This window comes from Psammomys obesus, unplaced genomic scaffold, assembly GCF_907164565.1.
Source record: "Psammomys obesus unplaced genomic scaffold, mPsaObe1.curated_primary_1811, whole genome shotgun sequence".
In the NCBI taxonomy this organism is placed as follows: domain Eukaryota; kingdom Metazoa; phylum Chordata; class Mammalia; order Rodentia; family Muridae; genus Psammomys; species Psammomys obesus.
The window spans coordinates 14,080,363-14,096,295 of record NW_026592890.1 but is presented as its reverse complement, the minus strand read 5'-3'; the positions used below and the strand labels follow the sequence as shown (position 1 = coordinate 14,096,295).

The following is a 15,933-nucleotide window of genomic DNA, read 5'->3' as shown; positions in this document are numbered from 1 at the left end:
TTCTTCTTCTTCTTCTTCTTCTTCTTCTTCTTCTTCTTCTTCTTCTTCTTCTTCCTCTTCTTCTTCTTTTCTTTTTGAGACAGGGTTTCTCTGTCTAGCCTTGGTTATTCTGGCTTGCTTTTTAGACCAGGCTGGCCTTGAACTCACAGAGATCCACCTGCTTCTGCCTCCCTGAGTGCTGGGATTACAGGTGTGCCCAGCCGGTCAATACTCTTTATATGATATATACTAGAGCATATTTAGAAGGAAATGATCTGTAGAGAGTGTGAGTAAGTTGTAAATATGGCTTTCATTTGGTAGTTCCTGAATTGTCACTAAGGCGTGCCCAAGCTTATCACTTACTATTGTGCCAGAAAATGAAATACTTTGATATTTTACTTGGCAGGTAAAACACAAAAAAAACACAAAGTGTTTCTAAAAGATAAGGATTCTCGTGAGAGAAATTTTCAAAATAAGCAAAAGACGATGTAAAAAAGTCTCCACACAACAGTCAGCGGGGAAATATTTGTTGAACTAATTGACTTGAACTCGCTCATTTCTGTAAACATTATGAAGCGCAAACAACACAGAGCTGAGAGTTGGGGAAATGTCCTTGTGGAGATTCTCTCTTGACTGGATTTATAATTCTTCTATAAGAAAAGTGTGTTGAGATTCTTTTTGCCTCTTAGTTATAACACTAAGATAACATGCTGAATTGCTTTTTACTTTTTTAACATTAATCACAATTTATTTGTATACAATTTAATTGTATATACAATTTATTTAATCACTACTTTGTATCCCAGCTGTAGCCGCCTCCCTAATTTTCTCCCAATCCCACCCCTCCCTCCCTCTTCTCCTCCCATTCCCCTTTCCAAGTCTACTGACAGAGGAGGTCCTCCTCCCCTTCCCTCTGACCCTAGCCTATCAGGTCTCATCAGGAGTGGCTGCATTGTCCTCCTCTGTGGCCTGGTAAGGCTGCTCCCCTCTGGGGGGAGGGGGTGGGGTCAAAGAGCCAGCCACTGAGTTCATGTCAGAGACATTCTTTGTTGTTGTTGTTTTTTTTTCCACACTTTAACACCAGTTTGTTTGGTTTTTTTTCGATTACTGTTTCTCGTAAACTTCCAAGCCAGAAGTTTAGAGAAACATTTGGCAGTAATTAAAGTCACAAAATGACAGAAACATCCTGATAGGCATCATGCTTTTGTTCTGTTGCCCACGTTTGCAGCTCTGAAAACCCAGAAACACATTTGCCAAATAACATACATGTATTTAACTGTGTATACCTACTAAAACTGTAATGGCCAGGATGTCAATAAAAGTATGAGCCAGACAGAACGTATTGACTAGCCAGCATGGACTGTTCTTCCTTTCCCTCACAAAATCTGTAGAACAATAGCCACCCACAGAATCATAGGACTGGTCTGCCGAGGCAGGTACTGGTCTATTTGTTTCCATAATGAGGAGTCAGCTGTCAAACTGATAAACCTGCCTCCGATGTTCAGATTGCTTTGTCCTCTGGAAAATTCTAGAGACATTCGTTATGTCACTCAAACCAGGATTCCATATTCCCCTTTTAGAGACAATAATCAGACAACTCCGCTCTTACGAGCACACTCTCTGTGTTTTATTATAGTACGTATCCATAAATTTGATTGGATCTTATTTCTCCAATTATGGCCACACCATTTCATTTAATCCTATTACCTATGAGCTCTTATCTAGGCCATTTTGGTTGAGTTTAAGTCCTTTACTAAGAGATAACATTCCTTACTTTTTGCTCTCCTTTTAGTATATATTGAGAAGGGATACGTTTTATTATGAAAAGCTTCAAAATGTAAATTTGCAAATGTAAATACTATCATTCTCATATACTTTTTAGTCAGAATTACAAATTGCTAAGCATTAGGGATATGACTCAGTGGTAGAATATTTACCTAGCGTGTGTGAAACCCTAGGTTCAATCCCTAGTAGCCCGCCCTTCCTCCCCTGCCCCCCCTCTAAAAAAAAAAAAAAACAGGGCTGGAAATTATCTTAGAAGTTAAATGTCACTAGCCACTCTTCCAGAGCTCCAGGTTGAATTACCAGCACCCGCATGATGGCTGACAACTCTATACTCCAACCTCAGGAGATCCAGTGAGCCTTCTTTTGGCCTCTTTGGACACTACACGCACATGGTACACAGACATGCATGCAGGCAAAAGCCCATGCACATAAAAATAATAAATTAATTTTTTTAACTAAAAAAAATTAACAGCCTTTCTTGCTGCTTTAACTAGAAATAGGAAGTCTTGTGGAGTGAAACATCTTCCTGGTAAACTTGATAGAGTAGATTTACAAATTGTTGATAGATTGCCAAAGCAGCCACACTTCCTCCTCCTCCACCAGCTGCATCTCTCTCTCTCTCTCTCTTTCTCATTTTTCAGACACAGTTTCTCTGTGTGTAGCCCTGGAACTCGATTTGTAGACCAGGCTGGCCTTGAACTCACAGAGATATGCCTGCCTCTACCTCCCAAATGCTAGAATTAAAGGTCTGTGCCACCACACCTGGTTCTCTCTCTCTCTCTCTCTCTCTATATATATATATATATATATGGTATTATTAAAATACCATAGATAATGAAAATGTTCAATTCATTATAACTTACTAGCCTTGTTATTATTTTGATGTAAGCATTCCAATTTTAATCAATATAACCATGTATATTCACTAAAAACTAAAGGAGATGGCTATATCACTGAGAATGTAGAAATCTTATTCCCCAAATACAACATATTGTCTTCTTCATTCTGATCACTCAGAGCTTACTAATTTGCTTTTCCCCATATTCATTTCTTAGATTTTAATATTTTACTAACACAGAGTAAATCATTGGCCTATTCAGTATCTCTAAGATAACTTTAATAACTTGAGTATTTTTTTTTATTGAGTTTGTTCCTTTTTCTTTACTTTTTTTTTTTTAAGATTTTTTTTCTACTAAGCTCAAAGACTGATACAAAGCAATGAGTTTTAGATTGGCTTTATTGCTTGGTATTATTTTTATGTATGCTTGCTATCACAAGTTTAGCACTCACAGTCTTATGAGGTAACACCTTGCAGGGTTTTTAAATGGGTGAAGTTTAAATTGGGTGAAGGTACTTTCAAATTTCAAATTTCCGAATCCAGCTAGGGGTTTAAAAAATCAAAATGCCATGGTAACTTTCATGTGGTTTTGTTCAGAAATGCTAGATTACAGGACGTCCTCTGAGCATTTTCCTGGTGAAAGAATAAAGTGCGTATATTGTCAAATGCTCACTTTTTGTGTACTAATCTTAAGGAAGCCATCACTTCTTTAGAGTCATTTCAAAATATTTTTTAATGTCACCAATTATTTCCCTTTGAATTGTAGAAAAAAATGTATTTTCCCAAACTAAGTTTTTCCCATGCCATCAGTGAAATTTTGGAGTCTTTCAGACAATAATATGTTGTTTAATCCATAAAGCAAGATATAGCCAGAATGTGCAGTTACCCTGACAGTTAAACCCAATTTTCTAATGTAACCAGGTGGCAAAAGCCCTGAGAGGATGGGGTAGGACTGGTAAAGATATTTTACTTCTAGTCCAAGCTTTATCCTGATCCAGGCCTACTATTGCATTAGGCAAATTAGTTGACTAATAATTTACTCAAAGTTTTTGGCAAGAAATAGACAAATGTATTCTCAGTCAGTTGAACAGACATATACACACAATGAAGTTCTCTACATACAAAGCCAGGTAATTTGGCTAGATCATCTCTAGCATTTCAAATTCTAAATTTCTATGAATTTTTGATAATAGATCTTGCTACATCAAAGTCTTGGTATGATCTTCATGCTGGGATCAAACTAGCATCTTCAACCTCAACTTCTAGAGTGTCTAGGGGTATAGATATGACCCAGATGGATTCTAAAATTGTATTATTTGAAGAGGGCACTAGGAGAAGAAGCAATTTTTAAATGAAGATTCATCTTTTGTTAGAGATACAGACAATTGCTAGTAGCAGCATCCACAGGATAGTATAAGGTACTGTTAGCACTTTCCTTGTAGGTATTTTGCAAATACCGTTTCTCATTTACACAGTACTGAAGAGTACATAGTTTGGCATAAATGTAGAGAGATAGGGTGGATAGGAGCCTAGCAATAGTTTTTTTTTTTAAAGTTCTACTTTTAAAATGTACTGATGTGAGTTCATACCACTCTTCCCTAGGGTAAAAGCTGTAAGAGAAACAGGAACTGCTGTCTCTGCATCTCCGAGTACCACCATCTCTCCAATCTTTTTTTATTTTATTTTATTTTTTTTCTTATCAGTTACATTTTATTAACTCTGTATCCCAGCCGTGTCCCGATCCCTCATTCCTTCCCAGTCCCTCCCTCCATCTCTCCAATCTTAAACTCTCTACTCCTCAGGCATTTCCAGATCCACTTTTTTCCTAAGATTTACTACCTTCCTGACTATACATTTCAGTTCATTGGCCTTCAAAAAATTATTGGAAAGTTGTTCAGTTTAATGAAGCAGTGCTTCCTATTAGCATTCTGAAAAATATTCCTAAAAATGTTCTGTCTTGGATGTCATTGGCTGCTGGTTTAGCACCTGGAAGGCTTTAGATAACCCAAAGCGTTTCATATTTGAGGTGATTCAGACTGTTCTCCAGTGCCTTCACTCACTTGCGCAATTTATACAACCAGTTGAGAAGTATACTGTTTCTGCTGTCCTTAAGAAATTCTGCAAATTCCTTACACCAATGAATAGAAAGCACTTGCTCCTTGTAAGACATCTCTTATACACTCAGAAGTAAAAGCGGCCTGAAGACAGTCAGAGACTGCCTTTATCTCTCTGACCTTTAAAATCTAGTTTATAGCTTTTCAGGAGATAAAACCTGCAGGCAGCATGCTTCAGGCATGTTCTTAGTAATGAAGTGATGAGACAGATCCAGATTCAAATATTAGCTGAGACCTTTGCTAGCCGTGTGACTTTGGATAATGTCCTTCAGGTTTTTTTCATCCCCAAAATGAAACACAATGTTTAGTATAATGTATTTTAAATAATAGTTGTAACATATTCAGCATGGTCTTTGGAATATGACATGTTCAATAAATATTAGAGATCATTAACTGGCTGTTCATGCTCTGATTTTATCTCCAAAATTTTAAGAACTATTTTTAAAGCATTATCAATATTCCATTATTACTTACCAAGGAAATGGCCAGTGATTCATTGCTGGAACTGACTCCTCTCTGTCAGGTATATTCAATTTAGTTTCTAAACATTAAATTCAGCTCATGTCTTTCTTAGTACTTCTTAAGTCTGTCTGTATATCCTCCCTCTTTCTTTCTTTCTTTCTTTCTTTCTTTCTTTCTTTCTTTCTTCTTTCTTTCTTTCTTTCTTTCTTTCTTTCTTTCTTTCTTTCTTTCTTTCTTTCTTTCTTGTTATAACTCCACCCTTTGAAGCACATTGATCACAAACAAGTTCTATGGTATCATTCACATTTCTGTTTGTGACTGAAAATATGGCAGATTTTATCTGCCATTGTGTTATTGAAAAATTACAACTTTAAAAATGTCAAGAATTGAAAAAATTTTCTTTTTGTTTTTTTGAAACAGGGTTTCTCTTCTGTGTATCCTGGACTCAAACTCAGAGAGATCCACCTGCCTCTACCGCCCTGAGTGCTGGAATTACAGGCATGCACCACTGCTTCTGGCTGAATTGAAAATTTAATAGGAGCTGATTTAGAGAATTTGGCAACATATAACCAGGCTTTGAGTTCCCAGAAGTCATGTTTGGCACTGTTTGCACCACAGTGGGACCTGAAGTTACAGGGAAAGAGAACAATAAATGTGAATTACTTGGTTAATTACCAGGAGTCAGAGTTCTGCTCTTGATAGAAATATACTAATGCCTACATTAGAGGTGAAGTAAGAATTAGTAATTTAAGCAGTAAGTCTTGCTTCTGCCATAATTTCACTGCCAAAATCATGTCAGGTGGTGATGGCTTACACCTTTAATTCCAATGCTAAGGAGGTAGAGGCTGGTAGGTGGATCTTTGTGAGTTCAAGGCCAGCTTGTTGTACAGGATGAGTTCCAGGACAGTCAAGGCTACACAGAGAAACCCTGTCTTGAAAAAAAAGAAACAAACCCTTGATTATTTCTGATTTTCACCTTACCAATGTATAAAAGAAGAAAGTTCTGAGCAAGTGTTGTCACTCAATGTTAGAGTGCTTGTCTCTGAGGGCCAAACCGTGATTTCAGTACCAAAGCAAACAAAACCAACCAACTAACCAACCAAACAAACAAACAAACAAACAAACAAAAGATAGGGGTGCTTTGCCTCTTAAATGTGCATGAGAGAAACATGGATGATCACATAAACACTGATTAATAAGTGGTTTTGTGGAATAAAGTTCACCAGAATGGATAGTTAACTTTAACATAGTTAGTTGGATAAAAGTCTGAATGGACTACTGATTCAAACAGCACCCTCATATTTAAAAAATGAGAAATAATTTTTCCGTGCATTTCTTGGCCATCCATTATCACTCAATGGAATATGTCACATAGTACTCAGAGAAGAAATTGTTTCCTGGTCTCACTGAGTATGAATCCAACTGAAATAGTTATGAATGGCTTAGGTGGCAAATGAGACAATAGACTTTGCTGTGCAGACCCAGATGATGAGAGATTCAGAGCTCTCTGAAAAAGCCAGGTCTATATCAAGCAAGGCAGTGGAAAAACTATCAATTGATTTTTTTTATAAGCAATGGCAAACTACAGTGGGCTATAAATTTACATACGTATGCATTCATATTCACATATCAATGCCTTTGAATACAAAAGTGCCATGCCAGTGAATAGTAGATAAATTTGTAATGAGGATCACTTGAAGGAAAATAATGCCTTAATTTCAGTTTAAGGTCCTGTTAGTGTTAACAAAAATGTTAATGATTTAAAAATAGTTTTGAGACTAGTTATAAAAATTTTTGATCCATAGTCATTTATTGGGAAAATTATAGTGAATGACCAGGAAACAGTATAGTTGTAGAACTACAAAAATGTTAAATCACGGGGTGTAGCATTTTAACAGAAGGCTTATATAGCTGCCTAGTTGCTTTGGTTTGGTATTAGGGTCTTTTGGAAAAAGAAATGAGCCACACTTGTATACATAAAAGGAGCTGGGGTCATGATTCTAATTGCAAAGAGACAGTTTAGAAAACAGTAGCCAGAAGTATGGTAGCACAGAGCACTAATGGAGAACTTTGGAGTCTGCCATAGGAGGGTTTTAAGCTATAGAACAAGTGTACGGTACGATCAAGTCTTGTCTCTACAGTAAGAATTTTTCTCAAAAACCATTTAACACCACACACACACATACACACATGTATTTATATTATATATACACAATACTATCCACATTCATTCAAAATGAACAACGAATCAGAATTTCAGGAGGTGCAGCCTAGCATTTATTGCTATTAGGTCAAAAAGCTAGCATTATCAAGCCTTTTACTTTTGTTTTCATTTGAAAACGGAGACCTGGAGGCATTTTTCTCAATTGACGTTTTTCTTCACATACATGACAAAACTGTCTTAAAAATTTAAATATAATGGACATTCATATTTTCTGTAATTGAACGACAAAAGGATGGGGGCTGGAGAGTTTCTTAGCTAACCACTGTCCACTCCACAAAGAAACCTTTCTGATGAGGTTTAAGAGCATGGATATAGAGACACAAATTTAGAGAGCAATTTGGTGTTATGTCCATTTAGCAGAATAATAGTCGAAGTTTCACATACGGGGTCTATAAACTCCCCAAGCATTGAGTTCTTGGCCAGGTTTATAGTACCAGGCCAGTGTTTCCTCTTATGAGGCTGGCCTGAAACCAAAGCAGAAAACAGTTGGTGGCTCCCATAACGTTAGTGCCACTCTTGTACACACTGGCATATTTTGACAAGTTGGTTCTTATAGCTCTCAGTGTTCATAGCTGTAAGACTACTGACGACCCCCTGCCTCCAGCCTCTTGCATAGTACCTTCTAGTATATGAAAACTAGGCATAAGGGGAAAAGTGTCTTGGTCAGTTCCAACTTGATTTTTATGTGTCGTGTAGCCAAAACATATGGTGTCTTCAGCAATAGTTTCATATCAAGTTCTGGCAAACAACCAAGAACAATGGCAATAAAATGTATTATTTTGGTTTTCTCTAGGACACTCCTCATCAGCAACTTAAGGGACAGTAGTCTACTTTGACCCTCTGACACTAGACTTTTTATTTAGCTGCTAGTGGTTTTGGAAGTATCATTAACTCCTGTATACGGTAATTCAAATTAAACTCTTTTATAGGAATATATTACATATAAATAGGCACATATTTTTATGCATATATTATAATATACATAACTATAAGTATATCTTGTTATGCATGTATGTCTATTACATATATATTTACAAAACAATAGGTTTTCATATACTTTTTTAAACATCCTTATTGTTAATCACTCCTCCCCCCTTACATCCTACCTTCCCATTTCCTTTTCCCTCCCCTTATTCTCATTCTATTCTCCTCCTCACCAGTGGTCCTTTTTTAGTTCCCTGGCTTTCAATGGGTACACCAAGTTAAGCAGACACATTTAAAATTCAGTACCAAGATCCACATATCATGTTTGTCTTTCTGAGTCTGGGTTACCTTCGGAATAAGGAGAAACAAAGTTTGAAATTTCTAAGTGAAGCTGTGAATTAAAAAGAAACAGTGGTTGTAGTAGGATGGCACATATCTGTAATTGTAGCATTTGGGAGTTGGTGGAATGAGGAGCTTAAAACCAAGACAAGTCTCAAAAAAAAAAAAAAAAAAGCAAATAATCAGGCAGACAGTAACCAGAAAATAAGTGTTTGGTTACTCTGTTCTTTTGTGTTGAGTCATCACTGAACTTCAGTCATTCTTTGAAAATGTCTATACCAAGGAATCACTTTTACTTCACATTTTATTACATTGTGTCCACACCCATTCTGTGTTATCGCTTCATAGTTACCAGTAGATGAATAACTTCCTATGTTCCTTTCAGACTTACATTTTGATAAAGTTATATCTAAAGTTAACCTTGGCTATACTTTGGTAAGTTTATCAATCTGTACACTGGAGAGATTAGCACAAATTTGTCAATTTTAAATTACTAAGCATAGCTAGAATAGCAAAACTCAGGTTCAGTAATAGATACCAGAAAATAGCTCTTTCCTGCTGCTCTTGGTCTCTAGACTTTATCATCACCACAGTGTATTAGCATTTTAAACAATTATGAAGCAAGTAAAGAGTAAACGTTCATTGTAAACCAATATTCTAATCCAATCTCCTTTAATTCAACATACTTTACCCCTTTTTAGAGATTCATTTTGTGTGCTGGTTGGGGCTGTCAACTTTTCTTTAATCTTATTTCAAATCCTCCTCCACTTCCTGGCTGCTGCTGTGTTTTGTTCTTCAATGACTGGGTGGGTGGGGCTTGTGAGAAGTACAGTGTCCAAATGGGAGGCAGAAAAGGACACCATGGTACCATGGACTCTAGAATTAGATAGCTGACATATTAACTTCCTATGGCTATAGAAGGGTATCTGAGAAACCCAGCTTAAAAGGAAGAAACTTTTATTTTTATTCAGTTTCAAAGGTTCAATCTGCGGTTAGTTGATCTTGTTGCCTCTCGGCCTGTGATGGCCTAGCATATCACATAGCATATCATGTGGTGGTGCCTGTTAACCTCATGATGGTCAATAAAGTAAGATACAGGAAGAGTGAAGGGTCCCACTGTCTCCTTCAAGGACACAGTCCCAATGATCTTACTTCCTCCCACAAAGCCTCACTTCTTCATAGTTTCTAAATTAGGGGCCAGAACCAAGTCTTAAACACACAAGTCTTTGGGGAAGTTTGGACCCAGGGTCCAAACTATAGGACTGGGGTTAGATCCCTCACTGCCAGCAAGTTTCGGGAGTTTTCTAATAGAGAAGAGTGAGTTTTCCTCACTTATAAATACTCAGTTCTAATTCTATCCTAACAAAGACTTATGGTTATGAGTATTAAATGAGTTAATACAGGGCACCACATACCCTAGGCAAATGCTTGTGAGAGACCATAAGCCAAATACTGCTGAAATTTTCCTGACCCCAGACAAACCATGAAACAATTCATCTTGGTTACGTTAAGTCGCCATGTGTCGAGGTAACAGATTATAACTAATGGAAAATTAGTATTTGGAGAAAGGAATTAAGAAGCGAATCTTCTCCAGGATTTCCCAGCTGTGAGGATTCTGGGGCGGCTAAACTCCTGGTTTATCTAAGCTAAGCAATTTGTTTATCATTTTGCACCTGCTTGACTTTAAGACTATGGGCTTTATTACCTCACCTGTCTATTATAAGGGGTGTGGTGTTCTGGTTACAGATTTATGTGTTGAAAGGAGAAATGCAAAAACAATGCTCCATTGTAACTCATTAATACCATTTACATACACACATAACGAAAGAGTTATGAGACTGAAAACTGAATAAAATTAGACTCCACGTGTTTGCCGTAAGAATAACCACTTCTACATTTTCCTGCTGGAAATAGGGCCCTAAGGCCACCAGCATTTTCTTTTGTTGTTTAAAAAGTGTATTTAAATCCAATCACATTGTAATTTGCCATCATATTTTGACTCCTCCTCCCTTTAAAAGCAATTTTTTAAAAAAAGCTCTATTTAAAGGGCTGGTGAAGTGGCTCAGGGGATAGAGGTTTTTGTGCACAATCGTGACAGCCTGAGTTTGAAAACCCATCCCACTAGGTGACAGAGAAAAGTAACCCCGAGGGTCCTCTGACCTCCACAATGTGTGCTGTGTCAAAAATGTGCCTGAAACTCTCTCTCTCTCTCTCTCTCTCTCTCTCTCTCTCTCTCTCTCACACACACACACACACACATACACACACAGTACATTTGGAGAAATATTTTCATAAGAGTGTTCTAAGATCTCCTTTGTATTCTACATTACAGCTCATTTCAAATACAAATGCTTAAAATTATTGCTTAGCTGATTAGCACACCATAGTTTTATACAAAATGTCAATTAAAAAAAAGAGCACATATCAATGATTCCAATAAGGTAAGCCATTCTGATTATTTTTCTAAGTGAAGAAAAGTCTATTAAAATTAATTAATTAAGAAAAAAAAAAAGCTTTGCCAGGCAGTGGTGGCACACCCCTTTAATCTCAGCACTTGGGAGGCAGAGGCAGGCAAGATCCCTGAATTCACCAGCAGCCTGGTCTACAGAGCCATTTCCAGGATAGCCAGGAATACACAAAGAAACCTTGTCTCAAAAACAAAAAACCAAAAACAAAACAAAACAAACAAACAAAAAAAAAAAACAAAACAAAGAAAAAACAACCAAATGAAACCAAACCAAATCAAACCAACCAGAGAGGAGGGGAGGAAGAGGAGGAGGAGGAGACTAAGAAGGAAGGAAGGAAAGCAGGAGAGGAGAGAGAGGGAAGAACAGAGAGGGAGAGATAAGAGAGAGAACTCATCACATTTACCAAGGCAATTTCACACAGAATGACACTGTGGCGGCTCTTGCTCAGATGCAGCTGCTACAGAGTTAACTTCCTGAATCACTATGAAGGTTTCAAGTCTACCTAGACATGAGCCACATTTAGTGCCAATCAGATTACACCTATTGCTTTTTATTTAGTCTCCACAAATGGTTATTTTTAAAAGTTAGCTTCTAGCGCCCTTTAGTGGATGCATGCTGTGGTGCTGAAGCTTACTGCTGGCTGCTTGTGATTGGTTTAAGGAAATCTGAAACAATGAATCATCTTCCAGTGTATTTATTCAGGATGATTTGAACTTCTTCAACACTGTGACTCCTTGCTCACTCACAGAATTTAGGAAATAAGATCCATTCTTATTATGGAGAAAGAGAAATTAAGTAAAAGAAGAGAAAAACTAAGCTTTCCTTGTCTTTGGTAATATGACACTAAGTCTCAAGGAATGCGTCTTTGAATATGACACTTTTTAAAAAAATAGTCTAATTCCCTCTCAACAATCAGGGGTTTGAATATTATGAGAAATAAATTACTCCAATAATTTCAGGTTCCAGGAGATCTCCTGAGGGAGATGGAAGACAAAGTTGGCACATTTGATTTGTATTTTGTCTCTTACTTTTTTAGCTAGTATATTTTTATTTGGTGGAACGGCTGTCTTGGCTGTTCTTTCTTTGCCCAAAGGGTCCTTAAGCTCAGGTTTTCAGGCTTATGGCAGGTGCTTTTTCCCACTGAGCTATCTCTTCAGCCCTCAGTTTTGTTTCTCCCCTAACATATAGAGGTGCTATTTTTACCCATAAACACAGATGTGCAATTTTTTTAAATTATTTTCTTTGTTTGGAATTAATTTTTACTGTGATGTTCTATATATCTGTTGGTGCATAAAGAGTCTGAGTTAACTCAGGATCACATACATAGAAGTCCCATTTTCCTTGTGCAATACTAAGGCAAGGCTAGTGTATTTTTGAACGATTTTGGGTGTCACTGTCTCTTGGCACCAGCTGGAGAATTTCCTGACCTCCTGGACAGTTCCTCATTTCTCCCTCATCCTGACTGCAAGTCTCCTTTGGGGACACTTTCCATACTCATTCTAGCGCTAATAAACAGTCATCTAAGAGAAATAAATAAAATGATCCCAGAAGATCAAAAGACAGCAGCTAGGACAGAGACTGTGTATGGAAGTAGTGAGGTAGAGACTGGTAGATCTAATGAGGGAAAGTACCAGGGAAATACAAATGCTACAATCTTTATTAAGCATCTCAGATATGCCAGTAAGGTGAACAGTGACTTGGAAAGAACAAAAGATGCTATAGTCTATGCATCTGAAAAAATTACACAGTTGAATAAAACAGGGAAATTATTCACATTTGTGTTTATTTATTTTTGAGACAGGGCTTCACTTAGCCCACACTGGCTTTGAACTCCCTATGATCTGAAGATGATCCTCTTGCTTCATCTTCCCAAGTGTTAAGATGACAGGTGTGCCCCACATTATCTAATTTTCTGTGGTGCTGGACATCAAACTCAAGGCTTCGTGAAAGCCAAAGCACACTACCATTGGAACTATATCCACAGCCTGTGTTTGCTTGTCTTTTAAAAATTAACCAATTTCTTTACACATCATTCTGCCTGCAGGCCAGAAGAGGGCACCAGATTGACTCATAGATGGTTATGAGTCGCTATGTGGTTGCTGAGACTTGAACTCAGGACCTATCAAAGAACAGCCAGTGTTCTTAACCTCTGAGCCACCTCTCCAGGCCCAAACAATTTCTTTTATAAAATGTGAATGGGTGTTTTGTCTGCATAGACATCTGTGTACCTCATGCATACCTAATGGCCAGGGAGGCCAGTAGAGGGCATCAGATATCCTGGAACCTGGGGTTACAGATGGTTATGAGCTACCATGCAGGTGCTAGGGAACAAATCTGCGTCCTTTGCCAGAGCAGCTAGGGCTTAGCCACTGAGCCATCTCTCCAGCCCACTGCACTTGAGTTTCTAAAATGAGTGGTTGTTTTGTGACAAAATCTAGGTAGTGTGTCTTAAAATAATATTTTTATTATTTTTTGAGAATTCAATATATGCACACCATGTGCTTTTATTATTTTTACTTTATACTCCTTACTCTAACTCCAGATCTACCATCCCCTCTCCCAACATTGTGTCCTCTTTTTTTATAGCCCATGGATTCTACTTCTGCTGCCATCATACTCATGAGCCATCCCCTGGAGAACAGCTGACATATCAGGGCCACATTTTAAAAGAAAACTGACTTTCCTTCCCCCAGAAACCATCATCCATCAATAGATCCCCAGCTATATGAACCAGGTTTATTGTTTCCTTTGCAGATGTTTTAAGTGTGATTAATTTTTATTGTTGTTGTTTCGAGATGTTGTAGAAGGACTATCTATCAGGGTAACCATGTGAGAGATCCCACTTAAAACATCTGGAACAGAACCATGGGGTCCAACAGGAATGAAAAAAGTGACACATCACTGTATTTTCAACCCAAAATCTATTTCAAGGCAGCAAAAGATTATGGAAAAGGTAAAACAGTCGTCACTCCATTCTGTACCTCTGCTGCTTGTTAAATGCCATTTTCAGTGTAGCATTTCTTTCTTTCTTTTTTTTTTTTTTTTTTCCTGACAGGATATCACTACGTGACCCTGGCTGGCCTTGAACTCAAAGAGATCCACCTGCCTTTGCCTCCCAAGTGCTGGGACTAAAGGTGTTTACTGATAGACTTTCTATCCTGCTAAGCAGGTTTCTTATAAGATTACAGACAATCTTGCTTGGTTATCTGCGGAGACACCTTATCTCACCTTGGGCAGGTAACTCCGGAAGGGAGGGACTATGGGAGGAAATGCTAAAGTCAGTTCTATGCTTATAAAGGGTCATAGCCATTTTTTCCACAGGTAGTCTCAAACAGCCATGTGTGTGAGAGTGTGCCCCAGAACTGTGTGTGTCCATAAACAGCCTGGTCTATCACAAATCAGTGCTGTCTCTTTTTCTGTTTTCTGTCTCTTTAAGCTGTCTTAGAAACCTAGTATGTGGTGCCAAAACCCAGGAAGGGAATTTGAACCCACTAGTCAGTCACCCATGCCCTCCGTGGCTCTCATATGCTTGAGGGCCCTAGGCAGAGTGGGCCCGGTAGGGCCACCCTTTCTCTCAGGCAGCCATTTTTCTTTTACTCTCCATTTCTTTCCTTCTCTCACTTACATCTGTATGGCTCTGACAGTCTGACCTTCTAGGTGGGAGGTCATACTCCACTTGACAGAGCATACATGCAACATAGCCAAAACACCAGGCAGGGTAACCCGTGGAGCCTGCCTCAGAGGTGCCCCTGTTAGTTTGGGGAGTGCTTATGGGAGCCCCATTTGTCTTGAGACTTACTGCCATTCAAGTTCTGGCTTACAACCACACCCAGAGCTGGACTGCCTGCCAAGCCTGGATAATATTACTAATATCTTTACAATCTTTCACGGGGATAGGATAACACTCTTTTAGTTTATGTCTTTGTTTCTGCACCACCAAGCCTAGATATGTCTTTATAGAAGAGGGAAAAAAAGTGCTTGTTAAACTTCTCAAGTTGTTCCCCAGCAACAGGCCGTCCTAGTCATCCTACTGTGGCACCCACTTTCACCCCACCAAAAGCTATTAGTGCCTCCCCCTGCTACCCTTTCCTGCTCTGTAGCAAAGCCCCCTTTTTCTTCTACTCTGCGTAAACCAGTCTCAATTCTTCCCTTGCAGGAGGTGGCAGAGGTGGCCAGCATGGATGGCTTAGTTAGGGAGCATGTTCCTTGCCCATTAACTGAACTTTCTCAAGTAGAAAAGAGACTAGAATGCTCTTCCTCTAATCCTTCTACTTTCATTAAAGAATTTCAATCTCACTCATATATATATATATATATATATATATATGTGTGTGTGTGTGTGTGTGTGTGTGTGTGTGTGTGTGTGTGTGTGTTTCTTACCAACAATCTATTACCTGAGGAGCACAGGCAAATTTGGAAACAAGCTAGAACACATGCAGATGAGGTTCACCAAACAAGTGCAGCATTCCTGGTTGGGGCTGAGGTGGTGCCTGAGCAGGATCCACAATGGGATTATAATGCCCTGGAAGGCATTTTAGGTAGAGTTCAGTTCACAACCTGCCTCCTGCCTGGTCTCAGCATGGCTGCCTTCAAGACAGTTAATTATGAGAAGCTCCAGGAGGTCATTCAGGAGGAGAAAGAAGACCCATCTCAATTCCTAGAGCACCTTACAAAGGGCCTCTTACAACATACTAATCTAGACCCTGAAAGTGCAGGGGTTTGGCAACTCCCAGGGACCTATTTTTTCTCCCAGAGATACCCCAGGGTTAAGCTTAAGTGCTTAGAGAGAGGACCTCTGAT

The 15,933-nt window shown here is 38.5% G+C and overlaps 1 pseudogene; it reads right to left on the bottom strand.

Moving 5' to 3' along the window:
* Positions 1-5,222, bottom strand: part of LOC129683410 (metallothionein-1-like) — a 6,139-nt pseudogene extending 917 nt beyond the window's left edge.
* Between the last annotated feature and the right edge of the window lie 10,711 nt (positions 5,223-15,933).